Source organism: Herpailurus yagouaroundi, unplaced genomic scaffold (assembly GCF_014898765.1).
Source record: "Herpailurus yagouaroundi ecotype Mexico unplaced genomic scaffold, PumYag 28, whole genome shotgun sequence".
NCBI lineage: Eukaryota > Metazoa > Chordata > Mammalia > Carnivora > Felidae > Herpailurus > Herpailurus yagouaroundi.
In genome coordinates this window covers 155,675,018-155,697,304 of record NW_024412376.1, presented here as the reverse complement: position 1 = coordinate 155,697,304, position 22,287 = coordinate 155,675,018, and the positions used below count along the sequence as shown (strand labels likewise).

At 41.2% G+C, this 22,287-nt stretch overlaps 1 long non-coding RNA gene across 1 annotated transcript in view; it reads right to left on the bottom strand.

The window, feature by feature from the left end:
* Window positions 1-552: 552 nt before the first annotated feature.
* The window catches only part of LOC121037878 (uncharacterized), a 62,306-nt gene continuing 40,571 nt past the window's right edge, over window positions 553-22,287 (bottom strand). Inside the window, exons 3-4 of the long non-coding RNA XR_005794044.1 lie at window positions 14,422-14,513; window positions 553-1,439 (exon numbers count right to left, since the gene is read on the bottom strand). This is a non-coding gene — a long non-coding RNA (uncharacterized LOC121037878). The remainder of the gene's footprint in view (window positions 1,440-14,421; window positions 14,514-22,287) is intronic.

Genomic DNA, 22,287 nt, shown 5'->3' with positions numbered 1-22,287 from the left:
GACTCTGGTGGTTTGTTTTTGGGGGGTCTCTCGAATTGGGGCATATCAGAAGCACGATTTGAAAACTGGTCCTGTCAATTCAAAGGGCCACTGCTCCTAGGAGTCTACAAAATAAGAAATACTGGTTGTTTCATCTCGGATGGCTACTGAAGAGCATGCCATTAGTAGCCTTTAAGGAAGTACGAATAATTTACATTTTTGGTTCTTTTCTAGTTGGTCACCCCGGTGGTTCAAGTGCAGACAAAGCAGACAAACTCTGAGAGCTGGGATTAAAAAGAAAATAAAAAACAGCTCACAGTAATGACCCCTCCCAAGAAAAGACCCAGCAATCTTCCAGCTACAGTAGCAGTAATCCCAAACCCACTACAGCATCTAATTGAAATATTGATTCTTCAGTTAGGTCTCTAACTTAAAATTCCAGAGCAGAGAGCTCCCCACCACACAGACACTCCCTTTGCAGAATCACATCACAGAACACACAGTGTTTCCTTAACATTAAGCTTCCCTGGGCTTTCATTTCAATTAGTCATAAAAAAAGATCAAGAAGGAAAGTATTGTCGGAAAGATTCCAGTCAGTGTTTTATTGCCTGAAACAATTCTCAGGATTAACCATTTCATACCAGAAAAGGAATTCTGCAGAAAGAGAAATGCTTTTTCCTTACAGAGAGGAAGCTGTGGGTAAAACAAAGAATACAAAATCTACTTTCTTCTAAGTGTCTTATTCAACATGTTTTCATTAAACAATCTCATTTACGGCATTAAAATTTTCCTGAACAAACACCAACATATGCCAAAAAATTATCACAAATCCAACTTTTGCTCTCCTTCTATTTCCATGTAGGTTCCAAGAACAACAAAATCCCTTGACATTATTATCTCCTCCGAATACTAATTATGTCACTACCACTGCATGTCTGCTAATCTTCCAGAAATAATGTGAGAATTACCGGGACGCAATAGGAACAGAATGGAATTAGAAACATATTTTGTGGATTTGTCAAAACTACCAGCTTTCTAAGAGTGGTAAAATGCACATCCAAAAACAATTCTTTCATAAGGACAAATTCCCACAATGAAGATAAATGATGAGTCTTAATACTACGCTTTGAGCATAGACAACTAGCTAGAGCAAGGCCAGTATTTGGCGGGTTCTTTTATTCTTACAGGAAATTTAGTTCACGGCACCCAGGATTTTCATCTCAGAGCACAGCTCTGACTCTAGATGAGACCTGTTTTTAATCATGCTTAATGGGCCTGGTTCCCAAGAGAATAACAATGAAGGTGAAAACCTCTTGAGCAGGGAGGAGAATACACTTGCTCTGGGGACCAGGACCTAATCCTTCCCTGTGAAGGAAGGAAACAATGTCTTCCTCCTCTTCAGTCGCAAACATTTCTTGGATGTATGAACGACAGTATCATCATGCTCTGCTCATCCCGGGCTAAAAACAAAAGAATCCTAAGCTGTTGTGCCTGAAGATACCTTTGCCGTTATCTCCTTCAGCTCCATTTTGCAGATGTAGAAACTGATGCCTAAAAACTGATGGGTTTCCTGGAGGTACATACTTGGTCACATAAGGCATAGGCATCTGTATTTATTTCCCCAATCTCTGATCAAGGCTCTCTCCTCTACTTCAGATGACAAAATCCTACATCATTCTCAAAATCAAGTCTTAGGGATGTCTCAGGGCATCTCCTTCCCTGACTCTGAGCCACTGCAGGGTCCAGACACGTATCACCTCTTTCTGGACACCAGCTGCAGGATCTGCTGGTCTCGGGGATTCCAGTGTGGTCACTTGGATGTTTCCACACTCCTCTCCGATTTTTCAGCCCTGCTCAAAGGCTTTCTTCTCTATCCCATCACTGGCACCCACCTGACCTCTTTGCTGTACCACTAACAGTCAGGCATGCACATATGTGCACACACCTCATGCTGGTTCACTCAGCAGGACTTTAGTTTTGCGGTCCGCCTCGGCTGGATTCTTCTTCCCATCCATCTGGCTGGTTCCATTCTATGCCATTGTTACCTCCCATGACTACTCCCCTTCCTTCCACACCCCACACCCAGTCTTGGGTTAGGATCCTCTAATCTCAGATCTCATGTTTCCACATATCTGTTATCTCTGCACTAAACTCGGGCACATTACCTAAAACCCTTGCATGGGTTTCCCAGATTCCGCTGGACCTGGTTTCTCCCAGTCATTGAACCAATGGACATGCAGGTATCATGTGAAAACTATATTAACTTATAAATATTGACACAGACAAGTGACAGGTAGTTAGGGATATTTAGACAACATTTGTACGTTTCTAGGCACCAATTACTCTATCTCTTTTTTAACTTAGTGGATTATTTTGAATACAGTGCACCTGTGATCTTTCTGATCCTCTCACAGCAGAACAGGAACTCTTGACATAATTTTGCTTCTACCTTTGAAAACCTCATGTTAGTTATGGACAACTGTGTGTTTTCTTTAAGGAGTTCAGTCACTGGACTCACAAAATGTTGTATCTGAGAAGAATAAGGTTCTTAATTGTGTTTGCAATGAAATATATGAATAAATAGATGGAACACATTAATACTGTATTAATAGCTACGAGCGTCTTCTAGAATGGTGTGTCCTATGCCAAGTGCAGCTGGTTGTATTATAAGTATCTTTTTATATGTCTGTTTCCCACACTTCATTCCAGGCTAATTGTCTGATTCAGATTGTGTGGCCAGAGCCAGCATAGTATCTGGCACAGTATAAAAACTCAATACTTTTGGAATGAAACATTTATGTAGTCCTAAGCTCTCTGTGAAACCTTGGCTAAGTGGATATTTCCCTGTGAACTACTTTTCCTATATCCCTTACCAAAAAGTCGTCTACACTTAAATTCAAGACACAATATATTGCCAAAAAAGTTTGTCTCCTATAATTCCCTTCATTGCCTACATCGGCCCTCTAATACCAAGCAGAATAACCCTGGTCTCTCTTCCAGATATTTGAAGACTGCGATTATTTCTCTGGCAAATCTTCATGTCTTTGGGCTAATACTTCCCTGTTCTTCAGTCATTTTCAGACATTCATTAGGGCTTAACTTTTATAAGCACACTCTACAGGTGCTCAATCTCCCACTTAAGCTGTGCCCCCCAAGGAATGCACACAGCATTGCCTGGAATGTCTGCCCAGACCGCAGTTCAGGGAGGTTGTCACCTCCTTTGATTTTGATGCCATACCTCTGCTAATGAGGCCAAAGTCTATCAGCTTTTTCAGTAGCTACTCAACTGACATCCCCATACCCACTCTTTCCCAATTTCCTATCTGAAGAAGAGTCATTCCTCACATTTCACATTAGTAAAATCAATTCCTCCCCCTTGGACTTTTAACCCTATCTCATTCTGCCTTTCCAAGGATTTTATACCATCACCTACAACCTCACTTACTTTCTATGCAACTTCTTCCTGCCTAAAGTCCCTTCCCAGTAGCTTTAAACATGCTCAGTCTCTTATCACTCTCTCTCTCTCTCTCCCTCTCTCTCTCTTTCCAGTATCATGTTCTACCCTCATCATTTCTCCCAAATTCTCTTACCAAGATCACAAATGACTTTCATTTTACTAAATCCAAAGGACAAAAGTAGCCTTCCATTTTGACTTCTTTGCTTCATTTGACTATTGACTCCTTAACAACTCATTCTTAAAACTCTTGCCATATCCTCCATGATGTTTGTCTTTCTGGTTTTCCTTACATTTCCCTTGTGGACTCCTGTTTCTCAGATATACCTTCAAATGTCTGGGTCCCCTACGTCTTACCTTCAGACTCTTTTCTTTCACCTCTCAGTAGATAATGGCATTACCTTCCATTATTTTAACCACCATCTAAAATCTAATGTCTCCCAAATTCCATCTCCATTCCAGATCTTTCTCCTAAGCTACAGTCTTATGAAAAAAAAAAAAAAAAAGAGGATACCCTCTACTCATCATTTGCACAGGGGCATTTCTGAAGTCCCTCCAACTCGACAACAGCAAATTCAACTCAACTGTCTCTACTACTCTCTCCTCCTCTTGTTCTTCTTTGTTCCATAAAAGCCAGGATAGAACACCCAGTGTTCTCCAAGAGGCCTACAGATGAGATGAGGTGTAGACAAATATAACTTGCTGAACAGGGCTAAGTCAGATACAATGAGACCATTGTTTCATTTTTGCTCCATCATTGAAATCAACCACTCCTGCTTATGCCTTCTTTCTTTGCCCTTCCTCAGAGCGCATTTCAAGCACCGTGACCATTTTTTGCACCTTTTTCAAATACAAAAGCAATCACACTGAGCTCTCTGTAACTCACTTTCAAGTTCAGTGTTTTTTAAGTCACAACTTCAATTTCTCACCCAATGTAAATCTTCTTTCCCCCACCCCCACCTCTTCTTCCTAACCAGGTTAAGGTCAGGCCTGCCCCATGAACCAGGGACCTATGCCAAGGTTGGGAGACAATATGGTCTTCTCACTCTCTCTACTTGACCCTCACTCTGTGGCTTCTGTGTTTCACTCCCTTCATCTGAGAGAAGTGCCCTTAACCCAGAATGTGTATGGACCATTAACAAAGCTCACTGGGCTCATTTTCCTCACAAAAAGTGAGACTATTGCAGTAAGTGACCTCCATATCTACTACTGCAAGATCTCAGATTTCCTTTCTCTGAGGCAAACACCAATTCGTTTGTCCACAGGGCCGTGATAATTTTTGAATTCCTAAATGTCTTGTCTATCTACAAGCTCATAAAAGAACTATGGATCCCTTAGTAATGTTTTCAAGTGAGACCAAAACACGATGAGGCACGGCCCTACCCCTGGATCTCCAAACGGTACCATCAGCAAACTGTCTTGTTCACATTCTTACACCATTGCTGAGACCAGGACAGCACCTTCAGTCCACGTCACAAGCAGACCACATATATTTCTCTTAAATCATGGTCATACTTCAGGAAAGTAGGTTTGCAGCTTTACAGTGTCCTCAACAGTCATTGTTTCAGTTACCCCTGAAATGGTGACCCATGGTCTCATCGAATCATTTCTTTTTTCTTTTCAAATTTCTTGACTGTCATGTAATAGTTTGGCTGTTTTGAAATAATCCGTTAGTCTTATAATATATTTATACTGCGGGATTTCAAATATGAGAGTGATGTCGTTGATCAAGCTTTTGTTGGCAGTGGTACAGTTTCAAATAAGATGCGTGATAACTATTTTGTCTAATACCTTAAATCTCAATCTCCTGTGCAAAAACATATTTCATTCAAAGTGACAGCAACCACAAATTACAAATTTGTGTGTGAGAAAGACTTATTTTAAAGTAATTTTAATGGAAATAATGCATGTACACAATTTAAAAGGACAAATAGTGGTCGCCTACTCCATTCCTCTCTAGAAAATCAAGACTCCCAGTGGCAACATTTTTCAAGTCTTTTAGCTATTTCTTCTGGCATATGATTCAATATTTCTAAATAACATCCTTATAGCACTCATTCTCAGTTCAACTTCAGACGTTATCTTTTGATTTCTGAGTTGGGATATAGGTTTGGATACCATGACAGAAACTAAAATGGCAGTGCCTTAAAATTAGAAGCTTATTTTCCTCTTATAAATAAGCATCAAGTTAGAAAGACCTTTATTCACCTGATCCAAGATGGCTTGTCACCATGACCACATTTCATCCAATGGAATCATGGAGAAGGGAGTGGAAGAACAAGATACTTTCCTTTTACGGGCACAACCTAGAAAATGTACATATTAAACACCCCAAATTTGTTCCACAAATGTGTTTAACAAATTTAGCTTATTTTAAATGTTTTCTCTTGTTATTGCAACTAAACAGATTTTCAAAAATACAGTTACATAATAAATGCAAAATCAGAACAGTGGTTCCCTCTGAGGAGGGAATGAAGGGGGATGAAATAGAGGAGAAGCTGAAACTGAGTTATGGTTAATGTTTAAGCCAAACATTTGGTGATGGGGTTGTAGTCTCCATTATATTATTCTGCTTTATAGTTTGCATATATTATTTTATATGTATCAAATATTTAAAATAGATTACAAGAAGACAAAGCGCGATAGATATAAAATACTAGAAAATAATAACAAGTAAGGTTGGAAGTAGGTTACCTGAATTAAGGTATTTCTAGGATCCTTATAATGTACAGAGCAAGTTTGATTACTATGAGACTTTAAGCTAGATAAGCATGTTAAAATAGCGTGGATAACAATTAAGAATAAATGAAACAACAGAAAGTCATTCAAACCAGAAGTCAGGAAAGAAAAATAAAACATAAAAATAGTAGAACTGATAAAAAATACCAAGTAAGATGTAGAAATTAAGCCAAATAATCAGCAAGCACAACGAATATAAGTGACTATACTCACTCATTAAAATATAAAGACCATTAGGGGGCACTGGTTGACTCGGCTGAGCGGCCAACTCTTGATTTTAGCTCAGGTCATGATCCCAAAGTCATGGGATCAATCCCCTCATCAGGTTCTACACTGAGTGTGGAGCCTGCTTAAGATTTTGCCTCCCTCTGCTCCCTCCCCTGCTCATACTCTCTCTCTCCCTCCCTCTCTCTCTCTCTCTCTCAAAAATAAAAGTAAGTAAAACAAACCTTTTAAAAAAAAGATAAAGACCATTAGGTAAGAATAAAAACAAAACAAAACAAAAAAACAAAACAAAACAAAAAAACCCAGCTGAATGCTGTGTATGAGCACATCTTAAATAGAAGAACACAGGTTCAAAGTAAAAGGGGAAAAAAAAAACCCACTATACACCCAGAATATATTAAGCAACAAAAAAAAAATCGCTTTCATGACATCAGGGAGAAAATATACTTTAAGGCCAAAAACATTACAGTTAAAGAAAAGCACTACCTCACAGCAATGTTTTAGTTTACTTCAAAAATTTAACTATAAACTACTATGACCTAATAGTATGGCCTCAAAATATACCAAAAAAAAAAAAAAAAAAAGCACCCAATCCATGATAAAGATCAAAGCTACGTCCCATCTCACCTTCAGAAACCTGTTCTGTCAGTATTAGACATATTGCCTGAGCTGCAGCTCCGCCCACCCCCGCAGCTGGATTCCGGCTGGATTGGCCAATGGGAACGCAGTTCTCTCTTTCTTTACCAAACGTCGTTTCCGTGGCAACAGCAGCATCTGCACTCCGGTCCAGATCCCACCTGCTTATCCCGCCCAACGTTCCAGTCATCTAGCCTCCCTTTATTGCTGCTGTTCCCAGTGTCTAAATTTTCCTCGTTTCCTCTTCTGCTTTTTGGCTCTTCCGCCACAAGGGTAACCAAGTACATGCCTGCAGTTTATCTTGTTGCAAATACTCAGAATGGTTCCTGTTTTCATGGTTAGCCTCGTCATTAGTATTCTATTGTTTCCATAGCAAATCGCCACAAATTAAGGGGCTTAAAACCACACGGATTTATTATCTCATGGTCGTATGGGTCAGGAACCCAGTGGGCTTGGTTGGTGCCTCTGCTCTGAGTTTCATAAGGGCTGAAATCCAGGTGTCAGTAAGGCCGCTTCCTTTCTCGTTTTTTCCAGCTTTATGGAGATATAATTGACATATAACACTGTGTAAGTTTAAGGTGCGCAATGTGATGATCTGATACACGTATATACTGTGAAAATGATTACCACAAAAAGGTTAGTTAACACATCCATCACTGCACATAATTACAACTTTCCTGTAGTGAGAAATATATGGTTTACTCTCCTAGCAACTTTCAAGTATACAGTACGGTGGTGTTAATTATAGTCATCACGATGTATATTAGATCCCCAAAACTTATTCATCTTATAACTAGACGTTTGTGGCCTTTGACCAACATCTTCCTGCTTCCCCTACCCCCCAGTCCATCAACATCTTCCCATTTCCCCTACCCCCCAGTCCATGGCAAACCACCACTCTATTTGCTGTTAATATGGATTTAGCTTCTTTTTTTTTTTTAAGGTTCTACATGTAAGTGCGATCGTGGAGTCATTGTCTTTTCCTTTCTGACTTACATCACTTAGCACAATGCCACCAAGATCCACACATGTGTAATATTCCATTGTGTGTGTGTGTGTGTGTGTGTGTTCACCTGTTGATGGATACTTAGGTTGTTTCCATGTACTAACTATTGTGAATAATGCTGAAATAAGCATTGGAGTACAGATATCTCTTTGAGATAGTGATTTCATTTCTTTTGAATATATACCCAGGGGTGGGATTGCTGGATCATACAGTAGCTCTATTTTTAATTTCTTGAGAAATCTCCATACTGTTTTCCACAGTGGCTATAACAATATACATTCCCACCAAGAACACACAAGGATTCCCTTTGTTCCATATCCTCACCAGCACTTATTATATCTTGTCTTTTTTATAATGCTTATTCTAACAGGTGTGAGGAGATATTTTTCATTTGCATTCCTTAATGATTAGTGATGTTGAGCACCTTTCCATGTACCTGTTACTCATTTGTAGTTCTTCTTTGCAAAAATGTCTATTTAGATCCTCTGTCCATAAATTGGATTGTTTGTTTTACGTCAGATTATTTTGTTTTTGCCATTGAATTGGCTCTAGCTTGGATTTCCAGTCTTCTGTTGAACAAGAATGGTGAGAGTGATCACCCCTGTCTTATTCCTGATTCTAAAGGAAAAGCTTCCAGTTTTCTACCATTGGGAGTGATGTTAGCTGTGGGTTGTTCATAGGCTTTATTATGTTGAGGTATGTTACTTTATACCCAATTTATTGAATTATCATAAAGTGGTGTTGAATTTTGTCAAATGCTTTGTCTGCATTTATTGAGAGGATCTTACAATTTTTACCCTTCATCCTATTAATGTGCATATCACGTCTATTGATTTGCATATGTCGGACCATCCCTGCATATGATACAAGGGATAAATCCCACTGTTGTGGTGTATGGTCCTTTTAATGTGTTATTGAATTCAGTTTTCTGGTATCGTGCTGAGAATTGTGGCCTCTGTATTCATCAGGAACATTGGCCTGTAGTTTCCTTTTCTTGTCGTGTCCTTATCTGACTTCATATTAGGGTGAACTGGCCTTGTAAAATGAATTTGGAAGTGTTTCTTCAATTTTTTGGAAGAGTTTAAGAAGTGTTGGCATTAATTCTTCTTTAAATGGTTGGTGGAATTCACCCATGAAACCATCTGGTCCTGGGCTTTTCTTTGTTGGAAGGGTTTTGATTACTGCTTTCATCTCATCTGGCAGAATGGATGGCCATGTCTCTTGCCAGGTCCCCTGAGTGGACCGGACCTGTCCCTGACTGTGGCAAAAAGGGCTAGAGTCAAGTTTAGGGTCTTTTCAGGGCCTTCAGGACTAGTGCTAGTCCTGCTCATATCCTGCAGCTCTAAGGGGATTGGAGTCAAGTAGAGGGCCTCTTCAGCATCTCTGGGGGTGCAGATAGGAGTGTCACCTGCAGGATCTCTGTGCCAGCAGGACTATTCATGAACTGTGACTGGGATGGGTGGGAGTTCAGTTATAGGACCCTTTCAGAATCCATATCCTGACCAAGTTTAGCAGGCATACCTTCAGGGATTCCCAGACTGTGACCAAGAGGGGCTACAACTGGTTTATGGGTCACTTGAGAGTCCACAGCTGAGACTGAGGTCTATGTGTCTATCACCCAATGCATGGCATGACTTTTCCCTTGACAAATGGTGCTGATGACAGAACCAAAGCCAAATAGGGTTGTAGCTGAGTCCTCAGGGGTATGAAGCTATTTCTGGATCTGCAGCCCAGACCATAATCAGTGAGTTAGCCACCTGGGTGCAGGCCTGCCTTCCCAAAGTGGCTCTTCTCGGTCTTGGACTGCACCAGAGTTTCACTGTCTCTTACCTGAATCCCAAACCTCCCACAAAGGCACTTTTGTCCATAGGTGGAGGCCAAATTGCTCTTGTTAAGGGTAAGATAGCTGTTAGGGATGTCCCATTTGGTCATCTTGCTGACCTGTATTCCCTTCTGGAGGCCAAGGGAGAAGCTGTATCTTAGGATATTCAGTTATTGGCAGAATTTAGTTCTGTGCAGTTGTAGACCTGAGCTTTCCATTTCCCTGCTGGCTACCTTCCAAGAGCTGCTCACAACTTCTAGAGACTGCCTGTATACCTTGGCCCATGGCCCCATCTTCCATCTTGAAAGCCAGCAACAGTGGGTGTGGTCCTCATCAAGGTGTATCCTTTCTATCTCTTCTGCCTCCTTATCTTTTACAAGTTCTAACTGTTTCATTTTATTCCTCTGACTATAAAGACCCATGGGACTATATCTGGGCCACTTGAAGAATCCAGAACAATCTTTCAATTTTAGGATCAGCTGATTAGCAACTTTAACTCCAACTACAAAGTTCGTTTTGCAATGTGCCATAACATATTTGTAGGCCAATTACCAGGGAATAAAGATCATGGTCCCACCTAGTTAAGACCAGCTTGACTCCTAAGGAGTGATTCCTGACAAGACCTGGTGTAAAGGGAATATTACTCTGAAAGAGTGGGCTCAGACCTTGCACTCTTCCCCCAGCACTCTGAAAGCCCCAAGGTGGTGGTTCAAGGCCCTCCCAAAAATTCAGCACAGAAGTTAAGCTGACTGGTTAGGACTTCATGCCTCTTTCTTCTTCTCCCCTGCATTTTGCAAGGAGGAAGTAAAGGCTCAGAGAAACCAAGTCATTGCTCAAAGTCACAAACTCAGTTCATGACAGTGCAATAGAAATACCTGATATTCATTCATTTATCCGTTCAATAACACTTGCTAAACCCTACCAGCTAACTGCACCAGGGAAACAAACATGAAATAAACCTTGCCAATCCACCTATCAGAGATTTTTGTTTGTTTTCCTAAGATACAAATGCAGTTAACATGTTTGCATACTTGATGCTAGTTCAGTAAAGTTTCCCACATATTTTTACATAAAAGTTTGATTTTCTCTAAGATCATCTGCTTCAGCTCAAAGGCAGCTGTCAGGGTGATAGGACCTGATTCAAATCCAAGCTGTGTGTCCTTAGGGAATTCACTTAGTGATAGTATTTACCTGAAAGGGCTGTTGTGAGCAGGGTTGAGTGGTATCTGCACGTCACTGGGAACTAGCATATAGCAGGTGCTCAGTAAGTGATAGCCGTGATCGTTGTCATTACCCAACCTCCCTGAGCCTCAGTTTTATTTTTTATTAAGTGGGCACAATAATAAGCATATCATGGGGTGATTACATGAGGAAGTATCAATAACACATGTGGCACACAGTTTGTACAAACACACCTCCCCTTCCTCCCTCCTTAACAACCTCACTAAACTGATTCTTTTTGTGGCTTACACCTTCAATAAAACACTTCAGGAAAGGTCTGTGATAGAGAGGCAATGCAGCAGGGGTCAGGATTTCAGGGTTCTTTAGAGGATCTGAAACTACCCTCCTGTGTGACTTTAGGCAAGGGGTTTGGCTTTTATGATCTTCAGTTTCCTCATCCATGAAGAACAGAATGCTCTAGAAAATAGTCTTCACCCCCTACTTTGGTTTTAAATTAACCAGAGAGTTACGCCAGTCTCTAGGAATGGAATCTTCCAAAATGCACAAGGCTTGCAAATCCCTTCATCATGCAGTTTTAGGGGGTCAGTCTCCCTGCTCATTTCATTTTCTTTTTGCTGATGTGGCTGGTCTCCCCAGGGAGATCTTGGATGGACCAAAGGATGACACAGGAAATTGGAAGCCAGGTGAGACCCAGAGAGAAACCCAAATAAACAAGAGGGCCCCAGACCTGAGACAGATAGGTGGCTTCCAGAGCAGCAGCCTCAGAGGAAGAAACAAACTCAGGCTGTCAGAGGAAGCGTTGTAAAGAGAAAACCGTGACGGAGCAGGTAGTAGGAGGTGGCTCTTATTAACATTCTCCACTGTCCGGTGATGCAGCATCCATCCCTGGAGTGTGGTGCCCCCACGTTAGGACCTGGCAGGCCTCCATGCTGAAGGAGGCCATGGAGCTACCTGCCCTACCTTGGGAAGAGGCCAAGAACAGCACAAGGGGATCTGGAAAGAAAATATACCAACCTGACCCAGAACCAAGCACAGAGTCAGGCGAGGCCAAGGTAGGAGCAGTAAATTATGTGTTAGTGAGAAGCCAGCACCCCCAAAGCAGAACTGTCTCTTACCCACCTCAGAAAGAGTTCTTTGGGGTTTGCTAGAAACAGAGACTCTTTTAAGCTGTCTCAAAAAATAAACACTTATTGTCAGGACGCACAGTCAACAAAAGAGACTGGACCACAAAAGAAGCCAGTTTGTTGTCTTCAATTCAAGGCATCACCAATGCTGGGATTTTTCCGTTTGTTCTCTCCTTCTATTTATGTCTTCTTGTTCTCTGACAAACTGGCTTGCTTTCTGTATTTTCTGAGTGACATTCCAAAAGGAGAAAATCTGGCTATTCTAGCTGATTACCATTGCCCTTACTTTTCAGGCCAATCTTCATTATGGCTCAGTGGCCAGCCTACGAATTGGCTGCCTTCAAGTCAAATATTTACTACCAATCTAGTAAGTAGCAACTCTTTATTTAAGGAACTACGTCAGAGTGACCTGTTGTGGGTGGGACTGATAGCCTTCGAAGGTAGTGGTGAATAGCAGATGTCATGTTGAACATGTCTAGTGAACATCCATGTAAAAAACAGTAATTAAGAGACTATAACGGGCTGGTACCTACTAAGCTCTGGACCCCAGGAAGTTCCCATTTCTGCCCCTCAGGGTCCAATCAGTGGCAGCATCTACAACGACAGAGGCCCCACCTAATGTATCACAGGGACCTGATATCTTGGCCTTATGCGTGACAGGAAGGGAACCAAGGGAGGAAGTAAATAGAAGGACCTAGACAGACAGAGGGTTCCTAGAAAATGCAGTTCCATAAATTGTTCTGGATGGATTTTTGCCTGGGTTCTGGGTCGTCCCTGATGGAGTCACTAGTATCACAACCTGTGCACCCAAATGCATTCCTTCCCGTCCTTTCTGTTCCAGCTGATGATTCCCAAAATAATGCTCATACCTATAGATTCATTAGTTGGGAATCAGACAGACCTGGGATCTATCTCTGGCTCAGCTGTGTGTCCTTGAGCAAGTCACTTAGCCTCTCTAAGCCTCAGTGTCCTCATCTATAAAATTACACTAAGAAAACCTACTGTATGCATGGACCACTATGTTCGGGATCATTCTTTCCATTGCTATTGGCATGTGACTGAACAGTGTTGGACTCTTGAAAGCAGTTGTCATTCCTTCTGTGACAGGAAATGGATGGAGGCTTGGAAAGAAAGAAGGAAGGACTTCAAGGCATTGCTTCCAAGGCAGAAGTGTGAAGGTAGAAGGGGAATAGTGTCAGGGCCCCTGAGGTCACGGGCTCCAGAACCAGTGCCCTACACAGCCATCCTGGGGATGGGCTGGTGTCAGATTGGAGACAATCGAGAGTTATAATGTCAGAGTCCAGGCCAGTGCTGACTCAGAGAATCCTTGGCTGATGCAACTCTGAGGTGGCTGAAAGGTCCTTTCCCACTCACTGCTGGAGCATCTTGTCCACATTCTGTTACACTGCTGGGAACTCGGGAGCCCAGAGACAGCATTTTGGGGAGAGAGTCCCCTTTCCTCCTGGAGATGCCCTATCACCGGATGAAATGGCCTGATGCCCAGAGCGGCACAGGGGATTCAGGAAGAAAAGTATGACTCCTAGAGGGCACATAACTGGGCGTAGTCTTCTGTTTTCAAGATCAAGGCTACATGACAGCTACAAAAGCAATGAGAAGAGAAAACAGGGGCTGAGGATGGGTTTATGAGATTGCCAAGTTTCCCCTTCAAGAACCATTTTGGGGCAGGATGGGATCTTTTGAACATGTAAACCCTAAAATTCTTGGATAATTCAGGATAGTAAAGGAGGGGGTATTGGCTGTTCTATTAATCTGGATATGTGGGTGCTGTAGAGAGCTTTAATCTTAAAAACCAAAGTGATAGAAGCCTTATGCCAGCTCCCGCACCCCGTAGGGGAAAGACATTGTATTATTGTTCTGAGGAAGCTACAAGGACATAGGCCTGGAAGAAATGATACTATGGGCTTTGTACACAGCTCCCAGGGATTGAAAGTCCACTCAGGGACTTTCACTGTATCAGGCCCACTGAGGCCTTCATTTGGGGCGGGGTTTTGATACCCTTGTGTGGACTAACCCAGATGTCTTTGTACTGTCAAAGAATCTAGACACTGCGTGGAGTCATGCGGTCTCTAGCTCCATGGCTGCCTGTTGGAGCTTGAAGTTCACATGCAGCTTTGCCAATAACAGGATACAACAGAGCATGCTCAGAGCAGTGGGGCTGAGTGGGCTGTGAAGGAAAGATGGTCTCCATTCAATCTGGAAGCTGATAAGGTTCTCCCACCTGTGCTAATCTTACCTTGGCACCTACTGCACCACTTGCTGTATATCTGAAGGTTCATCTTCCTCAAATCCTTTGCTCAAATGTAAAATATGTGTGACAATATTCATCTGCAAGAAGGAAAATCATAAAGAAGTTAAAGCTCAGATTCTGCTCTACACACAGCTGTGCTATTAATTTTGGCATTTCGGCTTTATTCATGAACCACTTGACACCCCACACAGCAGGATGTTTAGGGTGACTATAATGAAATTCATACAAAGGAAACAATTTAACTATCTGTCTAATTCATATAGATTAATTTAGTTCAAGTATAATTTAGGGCTTTTTTGAATCTGCATTACCAAGTTATCATTTTCTTGGTAAAATAAATTTTCCTTCTCACTCTTCTCTAACTGTACACAGAAATAGACAAGAGATGGTCATCTGGAACTTCCGTTGCCATCCATGGAAAATTCTAGAAGCTATTATTTAATCAACTAGTTCCATGTGAGTGGCTTATTGAATAAAGGAGGAATTGCTTTGGGGGGGAGATATTTTGGAATGTGAAGAGCTTAAATCTGAATGGGAAGCATGAGTGAGGAAAAACATGACCCTAGCATGTTGAGCATATTGGTGTTAGACTGAGGTCAGCATGTCATTTGTGACTCTACTGAACAAAGGATATGAGCAAAAAAGAACTGGCTTTCATTTTATCTATTATGTGCCAGCTATTGCACATATTTTAAATACATTACTTTTTTGAGGTTATGTTTCAAGCTAATATGTATATTGCCTCACTTATCTTATTAAGCATAATAATAGTATTGGCATCATAGAATCGTAAGGTAATGTATGTGGCCAACCTTTGGTCAGATTCATCTTTGGTCTAATAGACTGTGGATCAGAATGGGTATAGATGGTGGAGACGTATTGCTAGAGACACCTCTCTGTGCACAGGGAGTGAAGAGAGGGCATTTCTAGAGGAAAGAGAATATGGTGAACTCTACAAAGACTCCAAAAAGTGCCTTCTAGAGTAAATCTGTACATGGCTCTCTAGTCCTTAGTTTCCTCCTCTGTAAAATTGGGGTAATAGTAGGACCTTCTTCTTAGGATCGCTGTGAGGATGAAGTGAGAAATATAAAATATTTTAGATAATGATTATGCATAATCAGCTCTTTCCAGGCACATGTCGACCAGCTCACTCTTTTTTTCAGTGAAGGTTCTGAGACACCACTTCTTTTAAAAAGCTCTCTAGGGGCGCCTGGGTGGCTCAGTCGGTTAAGCGTCCGACTTCGGCTCAGGTCGTGATCTTGCGGCCCGTGAGTTCGAGCCCGCGTCGGGCTCTGTGCTGACAGCTCAGAGCCTGGAGCCTGTTTCAGATTCTGTGTCTCCCTCTCTCTGACCCTCCCCCGTTCATGCTCTGTCTCTCTCTGTCTCAAAAATAAATAAACGTTAAAAAAAAAAATTAAAAAAAAAATCTCTCTATAACTCCCAAACTCTAGATTAGTTTCCTCAATAGGTGTTCCCATTTGAATCTTGTCCTTACCCAACAGGGTGCTTATCACACTCTAATATAATTATATATTATATTATATTATATTATATTATATTATATTATATTATATATATAATATAATTATATAATTATATATATATAATATAATTATAGTTGTTGCAATATCTATATTGCAATTATCTGCCCCCAGAGTGAGTATCTGAGCACCTTAAGGTCAAGGAATAAGTTGTACACACTATTTTATCCCCAGAGCCCAGAACAGTACTTAGTTGACACTATGAACTTAACAGTCCTTTAATAAATAAAGTTGAACCCTTAGCATCATTATGTCATCAACTTGCTATTATTTTATAGATGAGGAAACTGAGTCCAGAAAAATATTAAGTAACTTACTCTGGTTTACCCCTTGAGTAAATGAGAGGGAGCGGGATTTGCATCCAAGACTCTTGAGTCCAAAGACCACGCTTTCCCACTAGGTATGAGGCCTCATTAAGCCAAGATCTGTTGAGAATTTCTTTCTATGTGCTGGGTGTATCACTATATAGTTCCATTTCATCTGGTTTAGACTTTGGAACAATCTTTTGATGCAAGTGTATACGTTTGCCACGTGAAGAAACTGTGGCTTACATGCCCAAGGTCATGTGGCAGCACTAAGATCCAGTCTTCCACATCCAGAGAAACCATCTGTGATCATAAGTCAGGCATCCAGCGAGCCCCAACAGCCACACCAGCAAACCCCAACAGTCAGATCCAACATGAAAGATCACAAGGCCTAAATGGATCAAACTTCTCCCCCTGAAACATTCTGACAGGCTTTGCTGATTTCTGGATTTTGCCTTCCTGTCCTGTCTCCCAGCAGCAGCACCATGCTGCTCCAGTGGGCTATTTATAGACCACCTGAAATATACTTCAGAATAGCTCATATGTATCCGTTGCAAAGTATTGTGGGAGTAATTCCTTTTTCAATGCCCAGGGAAAATTGAGGGGGTAAAAGAGAATAAAATAGTTGGGGAGGTGGGGGGGAAAGAAGTATACTGCTTAGAGTGTTTGAAATCTGTTTATAGATTGGTATTTTTCTCTTTCCTCTTTTTAACATCTCCATCAAGTCACTGAATGTTTATTAAAACGCTTGGCAAAAGGGAATATCTTATTTAAATAATGCTCTTTAGGTAATATGCTGTTTTGTAAGCATCACACAAGCTTTCTTCCTACTGTCTTCTTCGCATGGCTAAAGGAAAGGAAGATTCAGGATCATAGTTTGAAAAATAATAAAGAGCTAGGTTGCATTTCCTTGACGGTCAGTTCCTATTATGCCAGCCGTCTTCTCTTCGGCTGGTAAAATGCAATTGGAAGTTGTAAAATAATTAACCCAAAACAACAATAACCATACTATTGTCTATCAAAAACGTCTTTGGTTAAGAATGAAATAGTGACTGTAGCTCTTAAATACTGATCCAGTATAAACGGCTAACCTAGAATCTAAATCATCATTTCTTCGGCATCTTGTCAAGCATTGTAAAGAATAATATAAAAAAGAAACCACCAAATTCTGCCTTCAAATTGTCCCTCAAAAAGAAAAGACAGCCAAGATACACACCAAACTCTTAGAATGCCATAGCCCACCAACAGCAGGGCAGGGAAAGGATTCCAAAGGAGGGTCCAGGAGACCTGGTGTTTTGGTCAGTTCAGGCTGCTCCGATAAATACTGCAGACCACAGGACTTAAACAACAGACATGGATTTATACCAGTTCTAGAAGCTGGAAGTCCGAGATCAGTGTGCCAACATGGGCAGGTTCTGGTAAGAACTCTTCCTGGTTTGCAAATGGTCATCTTCCTCACAAGGCATAGAGAGTAACCATGTCTCTTCTGACTTTTTTAAGGGCACTAATCTCTTTCATGAGGGCTCCACCCGCATGACCTAATTAGTTCCCAAAGGCCCTGCTTCCAAATAATGTCACACTGGGGACTAGGCTTCAATGTGCGGATTGTGGAGGAACACAAGAATTAAATCCATAGCAGCTGGGTTCTAGAACCATCTTGGATGCCAACTTGCTCTTTCACACCCCTCTCTGGGCCATCATTTCCTCACCTGCGGACGACCTCTTCTTTCTCTTAGAGAAAACTAAAGCTCTGAATGCCACAGGCAGATGGCCGGCAGTATGAACAAGAAGTGTGGACACTGAGGAAGAAAGGCAGGGGCTTCTCAATGCACGCAGGGGATGTCTCTGGGGCAAATGGGACTTAAGATGAATGGAAACTCACTCCCCTGGGAAGGAGGACCAGTGTGCCTACAAAGAGAGCAAGGTACAGATCAGGAAGGAGAGCTCCAGATGGTGATAAAAAGAGTAAAAACTGTCAAAAGGAGGTTCAAAGACAGCAATAGGGTCAGGAGGAGGGTTCAGGGAAAATCAAAGAAACTTTTGGCTCCTTCCCCTAATTCACCCTCTACAAAGGTGGCACAAAATTTTTTCTACCACCCAATAAGATGGTATCACTTCCTTGAACAGAATCTCTCAATGACTACCTATTGCCTTCACTATTAAAACAAAATGAAACAAAAAAACTGACTACCCTTCTTACACACAATTTCTTACCCTTGATTTCAAAATTCAATCACCTCTAAAACCCAGTTTCCTCCTATATATTTGGCAGCACAAGTTGATCTAAACTAACATAAGGCTCTTTATGTTCTTTCTTTCTTGGGTGTGACTATTGTCAGCAAAGACTGTCCATAGTGATGGCAAGAAAGGAGGGTTATAGTACAATGCATAGAAGGATCTAGAGCTTTGATTCTAAGAAAGAAAAAATGATATAACTGCATTAGAACTGGCATTCACAAAAAAAAAAAAAAAAAAAAAAAGCTGGTTGAGGGTTCCATGGCATCACAGAGCTGAAGTTGATGAGACTATGACTTCCTTTAGAGTAAAAGCAATATATGATGATGTTCTATAAAATGTAGGGGCACCTGGGTGGCTCAGTCAGTTAAGTGCCTGACTTCGGCTCAGGTCATGATCTTGCAGTTCATGGGTTTGAGCCCCACATGGGGCTCTGTGCTGACAGCTCAGAGCCTGGAGCCTGCTTTGGATTCTGTGTCTTCCTCTGTCTCTGCCCTTCCCCCACTCATGCTCGCTCCCACACTCTCTCTCTCTTTCTCAAAAAATAAATAAACATTAAAAAAAATTTTAAGTAGGAAAAAAATTGAAAAACAGACATTTTTTAAACCACTCTGAAGTCTCGTCACATAAAGTCAGCCCACCAATTATTTGCAATATAAATTTTTATTTTAAGGGATTTTTTTTAAAGCTAGTTGTTATCTGTTAACTTTCTCTTAATCAATGAATGAAAGTGATTATTTTACTACACCTTATCAACATTAGGGACCATTATTTTGTTTTAAACACCAGCTGTTTGGATGGGGAATTTTTGAAAGGGGAAAATAAGCCCTCACTATTGTTTTCATTTGCACTTATTTGGTTACTCAGGGAAGTTTTAAAAAAACATACTTGATATTTGTGTTTTGCCTATTTATATCCTTTCTCCGTGTATTTCCTGGGGTCCTGGTATTTGTGTTATTGAATTTATATGAGTTTTACATTTATTACAAGAAGTTACCCTTTGTCAAACTTCCTACAGCATCATCTCTAGTTTTGTTGATTGCTTTTTAATCTTGGTGATTTTTTTTTGATGTATAAAAGTTTTAAATTTTTATGTAGTCACATCTATCAATCACATCCTTAGTGATTTATTCCATCAATTCTAAGCTTAGAAAACTCTCCCCCTTAGGAGGCTTGATAAATATTCACATCTATTTTCTTCCAGATTTTCTAACAGTTAAGGTTTTTAAATATTTAACTCTTTAATCCATCTGGAATTTATTCTGATGTTCCTAGTGAGGTAAGAAATGTTCAAAATTCTTCTAAAAAATAAAACACTTAACGCCTCACATGTTTAGCTGATATTAGCATAAACCTTGAAGGCCAAGTGGTACCAGCTTCAAAGGCGGCAAATTTCTTAATAGAGTTTAGGATTTCCCCCCTTAATAGCACAGCGTACAAAATACACACACTTGCCAGTCATTGCTCTAAGTGAGTTTATCAGCAAGCTGCACACCCAGCATATGGTCTCTTTTTCATTATTAAGAAAAGTAAGTAATAAATAGGAACTGGGGCTCCCACCAATCATTAGCAAATCCTCCAAAGAAAATTAAGCACATATTGGAATCTTGTCCCCAGTGGACTCCTGCAATCTCTCTGACTGAATCATTTCACCAAAGAAAACTTTTCCCTCCTTCCAATCTCGTTAAAAGTACGCGGTGACTCATTCCAAAGAGCACATGCAGAAGAAACCAGAATACACGCGTTTGATTTCTCTCCACGCTGGGGAAACATTCCTGCCTCTCCCTGCCTTCCAGCCCAAAGGCAGCCACGTCTGGAGCTGCACTGAAAAAGATTTGTGGCTTATTGTCCTGATGGACGCCTGAGTAATGGAATCGCTCCGTACTTTGTCCTGGAAAGGCAGGCCAACAAGGCATTGTGCTATTGACGGCTCGCATTATAATGGAGAAATATTAGGGGGATATTTCAATAGCCACCCAGAGGAGAGGCAGTGGCTATAAGCATGCCACAGACTGCTTCCAAGGAGAGTAAAAGGGACATAAAAAAAAGGGGGGGGGCCGGGGAAGGGGTGAAAATGTTCAGGGAGGGGAAAAAAAAAAAAGTCCGCTCAGAGAATACATGTGAATGCAAAGCCTGTTTGCTAGCCTGGCTCTCTAGAGAGGGCAGTAAGGATCCCTGGTATGTGAACTCCACAATTACAGCGTTATTAATTTATGCAGCTCTGCAGACCACACGTGGGACTTCATGGTAATTAAGTTACAGATAAAGTCAGGTTAGTTTCCCTCTGAAGATAAACAGTTACGTTCTGTTTTTACACACGCACAAGGAAAAATTGGCAGATTTTTAGCCAAAGAAGAGTATCTGGTAAACATATATTTCATGCAGAACCTGTCAGTAACATAATATCTTTAAAAAAAAAAAAAAAAAAAGACCACCTAGCACCTAGAAATAGATTTAACAGAGCAGTAGAATGATGGAGACTTAGCCAGTAAACCACTCCATGAGAGGAGTGAGTAGGGAGGTTGGAGGCAATAGGCTTGATGAGTCCCTCCTATGTGGCCCACATTAGCAATGTGCAAACGTTCAAGTAGACACTGGAGATAAGGATAAAACCCGTTAGCATGGTCACCTGGAATGATCAGAAACGGATTGAACCAAAACACAACCCTTAAAAAGTGGCATACACTGAACCTAGCAATTTTACTCTTAAGGATTCATTCTAGGTGAATAACCACTGTGATGGCTACATTTGGGGGTGTCAACCTGCCTGAACCACAGAGTGCCCAGATATTAGCTGAAACTTTATTTCGGAGTGTGTCTGTGAGGGTGCTTCTGGATGAGATTAACTTCTGAATTCTTAGACTAAGAAGAGTAGGTTGTTCTCCCCAGTTGGGTGAGCCTTATTCAATCAGTTGAAGACCTGAATAGAATAAAAGGCTGAATAAGAAAGAATTCATTCTTTGGGCGGCTCAGTCGGTTAAACGTCCAACTCTTGATTTCAGCTCAGGTCATGATCTCATGGTTCGGGGGTTTGAGCCCCACATCGGGCTCTCCACTCACAACACAGGGCCTGCTTCAGATCCTCTGTCTCCCTCTCTCTGTCCCTCCCCCACTCGTGCTAGGTCTCTCTCTCTCTCTCTCTCTCTCTCTCAAATAAACTTTAAAAATTAAAAAAAAAAAAAAAGAATTCTTTCTCTCTGTCTGTCTGACTCTGAGCTGGAACATCAGTCTCCACCTGCCTTCAGACTCAGACTCTAGAACACCTTTGGCTGTCCTGGTTCTCAGGCCTTTGGACCTAGACTGGAACTGTATCAGTCTCCTAGTCCTCAGTTTACTACCTGCAGATCTTGGACTTCCCAGCCCCATAACCACATGAGAGAATTGCTTACAATAAATATATGTGTATTTCCTGTTGGTTCTGTTTCTCTAGAGAACCACGACTAATAAAATTGTGGATGTGTGCAGAGATTTCCCTATAGAGATGTTCATCACAGTATTGTTTATTAATTTTTTTAATGTTTATTTATTTATTTTTAAGTGTGAGAGAGGGACAGAGCATCAGTGGGGGAGGGACAAAGAGATAGGGAGACACAGAATCCGAAGCAGGCTCCAGGCTCTGAGCTGTTAGCATAGAGCCTGGTGAGGGGCTCAAACCCACGAGCCATGAGATCATGACCTGAGCTAAAGTCGGACACTTAACCAACTGAACCACCCAGGCACCCCCACAGTATTGTTTACAATAGCAAACATTTGCAAGCAACCCAGCTTTT